Below are 14,397 nucleotides of genomic sequence, written 5' to 3'. Positions count from 1 at the left end.
TCGAGTTGGACTGGAAGTGGATACCGGAAGTCAAGCATAGAAGAGAAGTGGACAACCGGAAGTTGGGTTTAGACCGAAAGTGAATACCCGGAAGTCAAGTATGGACCGGAAAAGGGGCGCTTAATGCCAACGCATTTCTCTCGCATTTACAGCTAAATCGCCACTGAATTTTTGTCCGTTACACACAGTCTCCGTAACGGTGTGACCTTCACCCGACACTTTAAACACAGGCTTCGTCGCTTTGACACCATGTTATGCTCCAGGTGTGCCTCGATGGCAGATATCAAGCATGTGATCGTGGACTGTGTCCTATTCAAGATTGTGGACGTGTATGTGGACTGTGACGATTGTGTGTGTGTCCTATTCAGGAGTCAACGAGAAGCGCTACGAAACCGCATGAAGCAAATCACTGCCGCTCCGTTGACTTTGGCAACGGTCCTTGAACTGTGGACCCACATCCTGCAACACCGTCGCGCCCTGCAGATTTCCTGGATTATCTGCAAAACACCAGTCTCCTGTAAGTCCTTTAGACCACTTCTCCACATGCTTTGCCTTCCTTCATTTAAAGGGGCCTTACTCCGCAGATGCTGAGGTGCAGCCAATTACTAGCGTCTCTCACCCATCGTCACCTCATTGTCATTTTACATCTCATGCAGCCCCGTCGGCATCGGGGTAGTGGGTCACAGCCCAGGTGTTGAATTTTTCCATTCATCATCGTCATCAATGTATTTGTGCACTATGATGTGCCTGCGTACCTGTATGCTGTGTGTGTGTTTTCGTGTGCTGTGTTTTTGCCTAGCGTTGTGTTGATGTTGTCTCACTGACTATCGACCCCTATTCAGCGTCGTTCATCACCTCATCATCAGGACTCATCTCATCCTGCCCATAGACGATTTCAGAAATTGCATGGATGGCCCGCCAGAGAGCGCCGTGTTGCGAATGCCCCACTGCACCTTGGGATTTAGTTTTCATGAGTCAGACAGAAGAAGAGCGCAAACGGTTTCGGTTTTCCCTCCTTCCTTCGAGCAACAGGCAGGCAAGCACGAATGCAAACCATTTTCCACGACGCATTGCGCGATGCGCGTGACTTGGGCGACGGAGGGCCCCCGTGCGGAGCACAAGAGCAATATCTGAAGTCGCCTATTGTGCCTTGCGGTACTGGGTCTATGTGACTGGCACTTAACAAATTGGAAGATGTCGGGCCGAAGCAGGCTCGTCATTGCGAACGTTTGATTTGGACACTTCTTGGGAGCTCACCCGTGTTTGCATGGGTGGAGCAACAGACGGCGCAAGAACTATTGTGAGCGTCGTTTCGGAAATGACCCGGGTTACGAGCGAGCATGCTGCCTGACAGAGAGGAGGCTTCAGTACTTAGGGCCAGCTGGCACACCGAGCTCGGACATCCTATGCTGAGACTTCATAAAGTAACATTCTGTTCATCTGTAGCTCGGTCTCTCGGTCCTGTTACTCTTGCCATGCTACCCATTGAGGCAGGTCCGCAATAATATGTAGTAATTTGGTATAGTGACCCTCAATGTATAAGTGACGTGCCGCAGTTAGGTAAAACTGATGAATATTGTTGCGCATCGAGAAGGCAAGTTCTATTTTTGCTATGTGCTCATCAACTTCCTCAGACTAAGTTCTCGCAAACATATTGCAGTGTCGACGGTATATCTTCCTGTTGGGGACGCATCTATCCTACTCTCCATAGAGTCACTAAATAAGCTTCGCTTCAGGGTATCGACACTGAGGTCCAAGGGAGAGCAGGAGCGCCATCTTGTTTCCGCACCACACCGGTACCATCCCCAGTTGAGGATCAAAGGCAGGGGGGGGGGATATGTTTATTACAAAAAAAAAGAAAGGCAAGCAGAAAGGAAAGGTCAGCCAGACAGAAGTCGACTTGCTATTCCTTGTAGATGACTTGCTATTCCTTGCCATTGCAAAGACGCAAGCGGCACATGGGCAGCAGGGGGGCATGAGTGCTAACGGCTAACGGTAAACGTAATGCTCGCTGCGGAATAGAGAAGCGTGTATGATTGCTGTGCGATAATCAATGTACTATTCACTAGAGCGTCCCGAAGATGTCGAAGTGAGCTCAAGGTCGTCAACTGCTGCTTGTAAACGAAAGGAACATTTCACCCGCGCACGGTAGATGGCACGCTAACGTGCGCAGTGCGCGTACGCGTGGGTAATGCAGCCCGAAAACAAGATGACGGATGCTCTCTCTTGGAACTCAGTGTCGATACTCTGAAGCGTAGCTTAATTAGTGGCTCTAACTCTCCCTAAATCGCACGTCTTTGCTCAGGTCGAAGGTTCATCATTAAACTGACCTTGTGATGAATAGCTTGTTCTCGTGACCGACATTCACCGCATATATCTAAAGTGTAAATGTCTGTGGTTATGCAAATATTTAATAATAAGTATGTAAATGCAAGTAGTTAATAATAGAACTTTCATTATTTCCCTTGCAGAGCTTTTTGTCTGTCACGACGTTACTCGTCTTACAGGCTTATGGAGTGCCGCCATAACTAATCCCAGGCGAGCTGGGCACAACACCCTATTTTACTCGGGCAATATATCCTTTGGCAAAGGCGAGGAGCCTTCATTAGAGACTCGAAACCCTTCCATATTTAGCTCATATAATGATGGTGATGATCATGGTAGAAAAGATATCGAGATGCGTGACTCACTTTGCGAAAAACTTTCATAATTCCATTAATCCTCCTATGTCGTGACCAATTCCGGCATTTCCATTTAATCCTAATGAAAACACGCTTGGTATGTTGCCAACGAGACGGTCGTCCTTTAGCATTAACGCAGGATGTATATCGCACGATGAGCAACCCTGTACGGCAGGAACGAGATTACATTTATTCCTGTTTCAGTAATTATGTGAGTCAGGGTGCCCGTATTGAGTAACCCGATAACGAATGTCCGGATACGTAACGAATGGAACCAATAACCAATATCCAGGATAATCTAAACCAAAGCTACTGTTCGAGAAAGAAAGAGACAGAGAGCTATGCAGTATAGAAGGAAAGGAAGTATCGGGTGAGTAAACGTTCAAGGTAGAAGCATTCCAGGGGTTCAGGCAGGAAGAAACTAATAGATGAACGACGAACCGCAAGGCAGCGCACAATCTCTTCCTAATTTTATTTTCCAGTCCCATTCAATCCACAGTCCACATGGACTCCTACTTTTCGTCCTGGTGGAAATATCGCGTTAAAATCGCGCGGGGAAGGCTTCTATCCATTGCGGGAGAAAAATAAATGGAACGCACCCTGGAACTTACTTTCCAGCTGCTCAATCTAGCGAAAAAATATGCAGAATTTTCGTGCAGCACAGCGTTACAGCACAGTGTTTCAGTGTTGTGCAGCACAGTGTAGTGTGCCGGTGCTGGGGTGGGGGAGAGGGGGGTATGTGTTTATTAAGAAAAAGAAAGAAAGGAAAGGTTAGCAGGACAAAGAGCCGGCTTGCTATTCCAAAAAAAGGGAGGGAAAAAAGAAGGAAAGAAAGAAAGAAGAAAAGAGACATTAGGAAAAGAAAGGAAGCCAGACAAAGAGCAGGCTTGCTATTCCAAACAAAAGGGATAAAAAGGGATAAACCGAAAAAGAAAAAAACGGAAAAGGAAAAGAAGGAAAGAAAGGAAAAGGAAAGAAAGAAAGAAGAAAAGAGACTAGAGAACAACGTCATATGCACCCGCCTGTGCGGGTTGAGTGCAGAAACGAACGAAGAGCGAAAGGAACGACCAATAAAATGCGAGGCACGATATACAGGAGCCTACACTGTAACATTCACACTCATGCCAGTGTAAGGTTTCTCTGCACTAACAACGGCCGGTGGAATTGGCTATTGATGAAAGCTTGAGGGCGAGAACAAGAGTTAACCGTGCCCGAAATAAAAACGAGCACTTGCCATTTACAAATCATCTGTCACCAACCGTGGACGTGACATGACGTTCAAAGAAGGGCCTGTCAACCGCAGAAGTCTTTGGAAAACAGAAGAGGACGCGTGACCAGTTGGCCCACAAGTACGTGAACAACTACGTCTGTCGGAAAGTAAAGCCTCACCGTCTCGTTTACGATATCTTGCGATTTGCTTGATCTGGCCAGAAGGATATAATACCTAGATACATTCTATTAATATTGCATCGGTCACTTATCATCACACCGCTGGCCCATGAAAAAAAAAAGCATGAGGGAAAGGAAAGAGATCAGTGTGAACTAGGGAACACGCAGGCACGGGAACGTGTCTCCTTTTCCCTGAGACGTGACCACGGTGAAAGTCCCTCGTGTAGGGTAGGCGACGCGTGAACCTCTGTTATCTTCGTTCACAGCTTTTATCTCTTTGTATGGGTATTCAGGACACCGACATTGAAACCGCTCACGTTGCACTGTTCGTTGTTCTCAAGTACGTGTTTTTCCCAAAAGCGACTGTCTCATCCGTCCTGGTCGATTCCGAAACTACAATGCCGTTCCTCCTTCATAGTCGACAATAACGCCGAAAATCCGACGCGAAAAAATGTAGCAGTTTCGGTGCTATTTGATGTAATGCATGGCAACAGCTGACGGGGGATGCTGAGAGTATCCTGGATTCCCTCTCTGGAAATCGGAGAAAATGCCACTCGGACACGGCCAATCGGGGAGTGCCCTTTGGCGCGGACTGGTCCAATCAGGAAGCGGCCTAAGGGCCTTTGGCGATCGCTGGGCGGGTGGTAGGTGTCTGAAAGTTGCGGAGAGTGTGATCGGCTTCTGAGGTAGCGTCGGACGTGCTCGTATTACCAGGAGCGTAACACCGTGTTGCACGAGGCACGGTCACGTCAGGACTTACACTGGTAAGTCAGAGACGCCGTATTTACCGAGGACTGTTCACTTCGTATATTGTAATATATATATATATATATATATAACGCGAGACAATCGCCTGCGCTACGCTCCCATTGGTGTGCCTGGCTTACGTCGTCATGATATTACACTCCCTGGTGCTTCCTTAGCTGTTCAAGGAGGCATATCTTTAAAACTCGTTCATGTAATACGAGGTATGTTCAAGTCAAACCGGGACTTTCTGTCTCCTGAGTGTACAAATGGCTCGTGCTACTTCTTTTTCGTCATTTTAACACGCGACAGGCCTCCGCATTCACCACGTGGTAGGCCAAAATTTGTGCAAAACAGAAGACACGTGCTGGACAAGATGGCCGGCAGCGAGGTGAGCGCGCACATCGAACAGCGAATTGGCATGCAGTTTCTCGTGAATGAAGGCGTAAAGTCATCTGAAATTCACAGAAGACTTCAGGCTCAGTATGGCCACGATACACTTAGCCGCAGCAAAGCGTTTGAGTGGTACCAACGGTTCCGAGACGGCCGTACATCAGTGCCGGACGATCCCGGCCGGGGCGGCTCAGAGCCCAGTGTCAGATTTCCTGAGAACATCCAACTTGTGGAGCGCCTGATCCTCAAAGACCGACGGATAACATGTCTCGATATCAATAGTGCTATCAATAGTGCATATTACTGCCAGGTTCTCAGGGGTGTGCATAAGGCGCTGAAGCAAAAGCGGCCGGGCCTAATCACGAAAGGAGTCCTCCTCCTACAGGACAATGCACGTCCGCATTCCGCGCATCTCACGACACACACTTTACAGGAACTTGGCTGGGAGTTGCTGCCGCTTCCCCCTTACAGTCCAGACCTCGCCCCCAGCGATTTCCTTCTCTTCGGGCCACTGAAAGCGTTCCTTGGGAGCCGCCACTTCAGCTGCGACGGCGAGGTCAAAAATGCGGTCCGATCATGGCTGCTCCGCGCCGGTAAGGATTTCTACGCTGCTGGTATCCAAGTCCTCGTGAAACGCTGGGACAAGTGCATTAGTGCAGCTGGAGATTAAGTTAAAAAATAAAACTAATTTCTCGCCTGTTAGTTAATTTGACTTTTGCGAAAAATGAAAAGTCCCGGTTTGACTTGAACGCCCCTCGTATATAAGCTGTTTTTGGAAGAGAGATTTGACCAAGTAGACTCTAAACCGATGCCGAACATTACAGTATCGGTCTCCTACACACGTTTCCGGATGCGGTAGTCAATTTAAATATGTCTTATGCCCATTGAAACCAATCGCCATTGAACATGCGCGTAGCGCCACCTAGCGCATAACGTGGCAACTTGTCAAATGGCATTTGTTCCAATGCTGTCTGACAGGTTGACGCCACACACGCTTGGTGGCGCCACGCAAAAGCTCAGTAGACGTTGGTTTCGACTGTCATTGAAGACTGCGCTTTGTGATAGCGTTGTTCGACGCGCCGTCTTCCGCAATCGGCGTGAAACACGGTGTGCCGTCTGCCGAGATTTCGGCGCACATTAAAGAACCCTCAGTTGAGCAAAATTAATCCTCAGACCGACCACAGTGGCGTCGCTCGTGATAATAGGTGTCTCGCGACGTAAAGCCACGAATAATATTACACTGTGCTTAACGTTGCACAGAGACTGAACGACGTTCTGTTCATTTGTAGCTTTCTGACTGATTATAAGGCAATGTGAATATCCGCATAAAACGGCCACATCGACAGGCTTGAACCGCTGGTAATAAATCGCGAAATCTTATTGCTTGGTTATCGTGACAGTTTTTAAACTCAGGAGAAAATAAGCCCGCCAACAGTAGCGTGTCCAGTATGTCTACGATGTGTTGCACTGTGTTCGCCAATTTTCGCTGCGAAATGTTCGCGTCTCTTTGCTGGCGAGTCGAAGTTGATTGAAACATTATGTGGACGCCGTGGGCAGAAGAACGTAGCTCAACACGCGATAAACTAGCCAGCCATCGGCAAGCACCTAAGATTGTGAGCACCGTATAGCACTTCCAACGACAAGCTGAGAATATCTGAACTTAGTATTGGAGTTGTGCTACTCCCTAATAGCCTGGCGTTGTTCAGAACCTGTGAACGTCTCTCAGTTCAGAATTTATGCCAGGTTGTGGTGAATTCAGTCTTTGCCGTTTTTCTATCTGTATTTTTTAGCCTACACTCTTAAAAATGAACTTCACCACATAGCACGCTCCTACCCAACCATCACCCCGAATGACAACGCTCTCGCCCCCGATTTGTTGAAAACGAGAGGCGGAGCCTACTTTGTGCCGTACATAATGGGCACAAAATAGGCTCCGCCTCTCGTTTTCAACAAATCGGGGGCGAGAACGTTGTCATTCGGGATGATGGTTGGGTAGGAGCGTGCTATGTGGTGAAGTTCATTTTTAAGAGTGTACTACAACCTGAAATGCGTCGCTCGAATTTCACCGCTGCTCTGCGTCCGAAAACACACACAGCCAGCAAATACAGGTTCCTTCACAGGCAATTAAGCTAACGTTCAGTGCAAGCTCATAAGCTTGTGCGTTACATTTAGCATGTACCGGTGTTCTGGAGCATAGAAGAACCGGTCCAGTGTGCACTGCTGCATGTGCAAGTGGCGGTGTGATTAAGGTGGTTGAAACATGCTGTGACAGCAAACTACGCGAATGATAATGATGTGATACTGACAAGACAGGTCCTCCATTTTCGAATGCAAACAATTTGTGCAGGTCATGGAATGTAGTAGTTGCAGAAGCAGTGTGAAACAGGGATTGATACATTGATATACAATGCCTGAGGGACACGGGATGGGTTTCTCGTCCTTGACCGCGACTCTGTGTGACTATTATTCTTTGAGCGTGACATAACCAGTGTCCCAGTGACGCATGTGTTGCAGTAAACCAATGCGGAGTAGCAGGTCCTCATAACTGCATGTGATCAAGCTCTCCGTGTATTTGAACTTCACACACACGCGCGCGCGCGTGGGGGATCTGTCTGTTTTTCTCTTGAGTGAACTAAACTAAAACAATGCAGGAGAGAGAGAGGGATGCTTTCGATAATGAGAATTCTCTGTGGCGCGCACCTGTCTGCACAACACCATTCGATCATCGGCAGTCTGCGTGCTAAATTGCAAATAGTTCATTGACAGATGGACAAGAAACGTTGATTAATGTTGTCTGATACGGCGCTAATGGTGTGTGTTCGCATTAGGGGACGTACGCCTACTTCAGCACCCGTATTGTGGGCCGTTCACGAATCAGTACTGATATGTTCACAACGGGGGAGAAAGCACACACGGGCGCTGACTTCCTCAACCATATTGAGTCAGGCGCATCAAGATACAGATGTTGCTTCTTCTGCCGTGAAAAACAATCAATATATTGGTTGAACGGACTTCCAATGCTGGTTGCTAACTTCACTCCGGAGCACCGTCGCCTTGGTTGTATGGGGTCCGTAAACCTGTGTGGATATTCCCAGTCGTTACACAAACAAGGACACTTCGCCGAGAGTTCTCCGTCATCTCCGTCTTGAGCCAAGAAACGACAACAGAAGTTTCGTCTATACAGACGGCGACACAACAGATTCGATGTGTGCGTTCGTCATTCGAAGATTAGATATCGAAATGGTTTCCGGCCTCAAGTGCCCAAGAACAATGAACGAGGAAAGCAGGAAGTAACTGAAAAGGTTAGCTAGCTGCACGACTCGAACCCACATCTTCTGGATTACCCGTCTAGGGCTGCACCAAATGAGCTCAGCTAACACACCTCCCCAATGACCTCTGGGGTTGCGTCATCTGACGCAGCCCTAGGTAACCTTTTCAGTGACTTCCTACATTCAACTAGCCCCCATGTCCTCCCTCGGCATGTCTTGCACAACCAGGGGGCGGTTACGATAGCCCTCTTGAGCTTTCTTGATGCCTCCGGCCTCTCAACCAGCCTCTAAGTCCCCCTTTTGTGTACGTGCGTGTTTGTATTTGTTTGCTTTTGTTTTCTTTTTTTTAAAGGAATAAACAAGTCGGCCTACGCCTGACTAACCTTTCTTCCCTTTCTTTCTTCAGTACTAATCATATCACCCCCTCCCCCCTCCCGGCAGGGTAGGTCGTTAACAGTGATTGCAGGACGGGAATTCAAGCTGTTTCTGTTCTTCAGTGGCAACAGATACTCTCGCCCTCAGGTGCACCGACTCATGAGTTACTCTGAGCGGCCAGCGTATTCCTTTCTAGTGTATCCTTTAGATCACTGTGAAATTCTTGGTAATCAGCGGGGTGATGCTGGGAGGAGACGAGCTCACAACAATGGGGATCTGCAGAACATAGAACACGTGGTGCGGCGAACACTAGCTCATTTGTGATTCAAGACAGTCACTCTCCCGTAGAAAATCGATTCGCTGGGCTGGAGTACTGGCTCCCACCATCTCTCGTCTTCTCCACCGACCCTGCTTGAACGACTCCTTCAGTGGCCGGCCTCTTTGCAAGCCGAGGTAGATTTCACCACCGAATTACAGCGTGTGCAGCCCTCCTGTGGTTACGAAGTAAACGCCACGCCTCTTCCTGTTGTGTCCCCAAACGTAGAAAAAGCCTCTCACATTCAGATTAGCCCAGCTAGATTTGAGAATAGTAACAATACGATGTCTCAAGATCCTTGGCTACAGGTCAATCCAGCATCATGAGCCAGCCCCCTGCAGGCTCTGTTCTGTTCCGTCACTCTGCTGGGATACTGTAATGCGCCTCCGGCTTGGTTTTTCGATTTCAGCGGTCCTCTTACACTCTAAAAACAGATCTTCACCGCATAGCACGCTGTGCTCCAACCATTGCTACGAATGATAGGGTTATCGCTTCTGATTCGAGGAGAAAGGAGGGAGTACGCCTTTTTGTGGCAATTATCATATATCCAAATTGCCACAAAAAGGCGTACGCCCCCTTCTCTCCTCGAATCACAGGCGATAACCCTATCATTCGTGGCAGTGGTTGGCACACAGAGTGCTATGCGGTGAAGTTCTGTTGTAGCTCATCTATCACCATCTAATAATACTGTGTTAAGCCTATTTGTGTGGCGACATGCTGCACGTGCCGCAGGTTATAGGACTGCGGGGGTGGGGGATATGTTTAATGCTGATAAAAGAAAGGGGGGGGGGAGGTTAGCCATTATGTATGCTTGCTGTTCCCAAAAGCAAAACAAAAGGAAGACTACGGATAGTTAAGACTACATAGGATTCTTTTGACGTGCGCCGGAAAGTTCCGACGCACGGCGCTGAAAGCAATGTTTGCTTCCCTCACATTGCTACCGCCGTCGGCCGGGATCCAGCCGCTTCACCATCTGGTCACCAGCATCCAGATTTCCTACATGTATTATACCTCGTGTGACATTCTGTCGCGCTCGACAAGTTTGCCTTGCGTTTTACGCACAGGATGCTTTACGAAAATTCCCTAGCTGCATAATTCCGAAACGGCTAACGAAGCGCTATAGAAGAGCTTCTTCTTATTATTTTTTTCTTCTTCTTTTTAGTAAATATCCTTGAGGCATCGACCAAGAGCTGAGCAGTGAGTGTCTCATTTGCATACGATCATTAATTCAATAAATCTCCTAACTTTTAAAGTTTCCTTCGGACGCTTTCAACACCTGTGCCATAGCGATTAGGACCTTGAGCGAAAAATATTCCAGAAAAGAAACCGCATCGATATAGTTAGTATTTTTTTTTCGAGTAGTTTGTAATGCCAACTGTAATTAATTGGTTTCGGTTTTCGTATTTCTTGTGCGGAGTAGCGCGGCAAATTAGATCGTTAACTCAGCTATCCGCCTCTCCGTTGCGTGTTTATCCGCCTTGGTTAACACACGGGGGTGACGAATTATGAAGAGCCGTAGGAAAGCGTTCCTTTTTTACCTGATTTTTTTTAGACAACGTTCAGGACGCATTGGTCATGTTTACGATTATCTCGCCTACTCAACGACAGCTGCCAGCCGCAGCTTGCCGTACAGCTTGCTGCAACGTTAACTTGAACGCAGCTTCGCCCTGCAGAGTCAGTGCTGTGTATTAAAAGTGGAGTCTGGCCATTAGGAGGAGCCTAAAATCGAGGCTCAATCAATCAAACTTGGGCGCCCTTCATTCGTTGCCGTTTTCCGTGGGGGCCACCATGACACCAAAATTTCTCCAAGATGGAGGATGGTGCTCGAAACGACGAAGCGGTGATTTCGTGACAAAAAAAAAATAAAATAAAGCACAGACTACTTTAATTTCATGGTGGAGTATATATCCTCACGTACCCATTTGCAAAAGTAGCTTCAATTTTCGCTCCGCCATCAATATTTACGCGAGAATGAGATATTTCGTCGCTACCGTTAGGCATAGTTAAGACCGCTTTCGCAAGAAAATAGCAAGAAAGACGCCCCTAATGCGTAAGGTTTTGCTTTATATAATTCAATTGTATTTATACATGCATCTTTGCGCATTTTCGATTCAATCTACTTACGTTACGTGAATTAAAAGTTCATACTGGCCGCCGTCTGCTACGAAGAAGCGGTTCTACCGCTCTCCTGGCCAATCATGCAGATGGCGTTCATAAAAGTGGGCGTAAAATGGTCTGTCACCTGATATAAATTTCAATCCAAATCAATCGAGTTTCTCAAAAATGGTGGTGCCGAGTAAATAAGGGTGAGGTATAAGTACTGGATGGCCTGAAATAATAGGGAACTGTATTTCGACCTGTGATTGGCTAGATACCTCAAAAAGTGGCTGGAGCCTCAGGTATATGCAGGTCCCATTAATGGCTATACTCCCTTTTAATACACGGCATTGTGCAGAGTGTGGCGAGAGACACCCTAGCGGTTCTTAGGAGAAATACAGAGAGATAAAGTTTGAACTATCCCACTCGTGTTACAGGGGCCTCCGTCATGCACACCTGTAACACGATAGGGGGCACCCTTGTAACACAAGTAACACCGTCCAAACATTATCTCCCTTCATTTCTCCTAAGCAGCGCTAGGGTGTCTCGTGACATCACCACCCACTTTCTGCTTTACTCCGTTGACCCAACATTGTCTCTTACTCTCCCCCGCCGAATGCCGCGTTTCTTTACCACACTATTCCACCGCATGAGACTTAATGTTGCTTTTACACCGGCTTTCAAACACTTCCTCGGTGTCGGCGCGTCCAGCCTCTGTTCCACGTGTGGTGTGCGCGGTGACCTCCATCACGTCCTCCTGGTCTGCGGACAGTAAGATCGCGAGCGCGGCCTCATGGAACCTGCTCTCCAACGCGTCGATCAAAGCCAGTTCGACTTAGCCAAAATTCTCGGGCCATGGTCGGACCCTTCACATCTGATGCAACGCCTACGAGCTGTTGCTGAGTTCCTCTCCAGCACTGGACTAATGGACGAACTCGAATACGACACCTTCCCATCATCATCACCCTCTCATCCATTCCACAAGCGCAATGGGGCAGTGTACCGCCATAACGGCGGAGAATGACCCACCACATCATCATCGTATTTATGTGTGTGTGTCTGTGTGTGTCTCGCACCTCCCCCCTCCTTAGGGCGAAGCTGCGTTCAAGTTAACGTTGCAGCAAGCTGTGCCTGCAGGGTAGGGAAGGACAACGAATATACCTAAGCGTCTCTTGTGACCGTTCCTTATCTTCCGTCACCCACCTTGTGTGATCCAGGAGGACGAACACGCAATTTTCGGAACCTGACAGCTGAGCGAAAGAGCGCATTCCGGCTCTACTCCGCAGGAATATGTAAACCGCCAATTATTTGCTCGAAAATATCACTAACTGTCAAAGCGGGTTTTTTCTATAATATTTTTCGCTTAAAGGTCCCGGTCACCACGGTACAGATGCCGAAATTAACCGTCCGAAGTAAAACTTAAAAGTCAGAATTTTTATTTAATTAATAAACGTAAATGCAAATGAGGCACTCACTGGTCACCTTCTGGTAAATCATTCAGTGATGTTTACCAAAAAGAAAGTTGTTCGACGGCCTCAACCGTTTCTGAATTCTTCAGCTCTGGAATTTTTGTGAAACATCCGCTGTATGCTTTTTGTTCTCTTCCACCTGTTATTTCTTCCCTGGAGGTAAGTGTTCCACATTGCTTCGATGCGGGAAAGAAAGAATATGCTTTCTGTCGATACGCATCAGAAGAATTCTTCGCAAAGAAGTATGCCGCTCGATGAAAGAGCAGTTCGAAAGGAAACTTTGAGGCACATACGTAACGATAAGAGCCGAGATTTCGATCATCATATTGATCATGTTTATGAACATTTTTAGACGTTTCTTTTTTTCTCCCTCTCTATTTTCAACATATCAGTCCGGAGATTCCTAGGTAGTAAACATTATATATTCCATATTTATTACAATGCTCTAGGCGTATAACTATTGCCTAAGGCTCCCAAGGCGTACCATAAAAATTTAGACAAATACAAGGGTGTGGGTCCTCGTACCGAGGATAGTGCTGTTGCATGTGACTCCTCAAATTTAGTCAGCGCGTCCTTAGTTAACAGGAGACACAGTAAAAGCACGCGCGCACACACATACCAAATATTTCGTTGCCATTTGTTACGAAACAAAAAAAAAAAAAATCTTCAGAGGGACAACCTGAGGTCCCTAAACTGATTTTGATATCATAGATATAATAGGCTGCAACGTACCTGCAGATGTCATGTGGAAACTTTGATGCAACTGCGCTTCGTATATAGTTATTTAGATGACCAAGAAAAGCACACTGCATGTTCGCGTCCAGATTCGCTTTTACAGCTTTTACCATAAACATGAGCTGCTACTTTTATTTCATTTCTTGCTTTTTTTTTCTTTCAGGACATCATGCTAGTGCGATACCGAGATGAATGTGATTGAAGACAGTGATGAGATACGGTAAAACGAAGTGAGTACTGTAAAACGAAACATTTCGAATCAGTGGCTTCCATGTAGAGCAGAAAAAAAAAAAGAAGAAGAAGAAGAAAAAGAAGGAAGCGGTAGCGACGGATTGTGACGGCACAACTGGAAAGCCTCTGGCTATCAAATTGATTCATGGATTATTGGCTGCGAACTTAATTGAACTATTTTGCGCGACGACTCGGAACAGCATAAGAAAGCGTGTGACAGTGCTTCTTCACCTTGTTTTTGATGTACTGTATACCTTGGTTTTCAAGTGACAAACCCTGTATGTTGCAAAGTATTCAATATGTGTGCAGTCATACATTTTCCTCTTGTAAACGTGTAATAAGCCCGAATGCCCGAGTAAACAACTTTTTATTTCTTCTAAGAGGCCACCTATAAATCAGCCTGTGCGCGACTATACATATTAAGCGTGTCATTGTGAGACGTTAAGGTAGCGTCACCACGAAGACAAATAGCGGTTGAAAGCATGAGCTACGCAAGATAAAGTGGAGGAACGAGCAAGACACTAGAAACGATTGTCTTTACGGCTATGGCTCGAGGGTGTCGATTCCCATGGGCCGAATCAAACCACGGCTTTTACTCCTTCTTTCTTCTCCTTCCGGAGATGAATGCTGGAGAATGCTGTTTCCCTGCCTGTTGCTTTCCGAGAAATACGTACAGCATCTATGTTACCATGATAACT

At 47.0% G+C, this 14,397-nt stretch overlaps 1 protein-coding gene and 1 long non-coding RNA gene across 2 annotated transcripts in view; one reads left to right on the top strand and one right to left on the bottom strand.

The window, feature by feature from the left end:
* Nucleotides 1–13,921, top strand: part of LOC135388764 (uncharacterized) — a 146,197-nt gene extending 132,276 nt beyond the window's left edge. Inside the window, exon 3 of the long non-coding RNA XR_010421507.1 lies at nucleotides 13,632–13,921. This is a non-coding gene — a long non-coding RNA (uncharacterized LOC135388764). The remainder of the gene's footprint in view (nucleotides 1–13,631) is intronic.
* LOC135388763 (zwei Ig domain protein zig-8-like) overlaps nucleotides 1–14,397 on the bottom strand; it is a 240,217-nt gene that overhangs the window by 78,898 nt on the left and 146,922 nt on the right. The window lies entirely within an intron of this gene.

Source organism: Ornithodoros turicata, chromosome 3, assembly GCF_037126465.1.
Source record: "Ornithodoros turicata isolate Travis chromosome 3, ASM3712646v1, whole genome shotgun sequence".
Taxonomy (NCBI): Eukaryota; Metazoa; Arthropoda; class Arachnida; order Ixodida; family Argasidae; genus Ornithodoros; species Ornithodoros turicata.
This window is presented reverse-complemented; position numbering and strand designations above follow the sequence as displayed.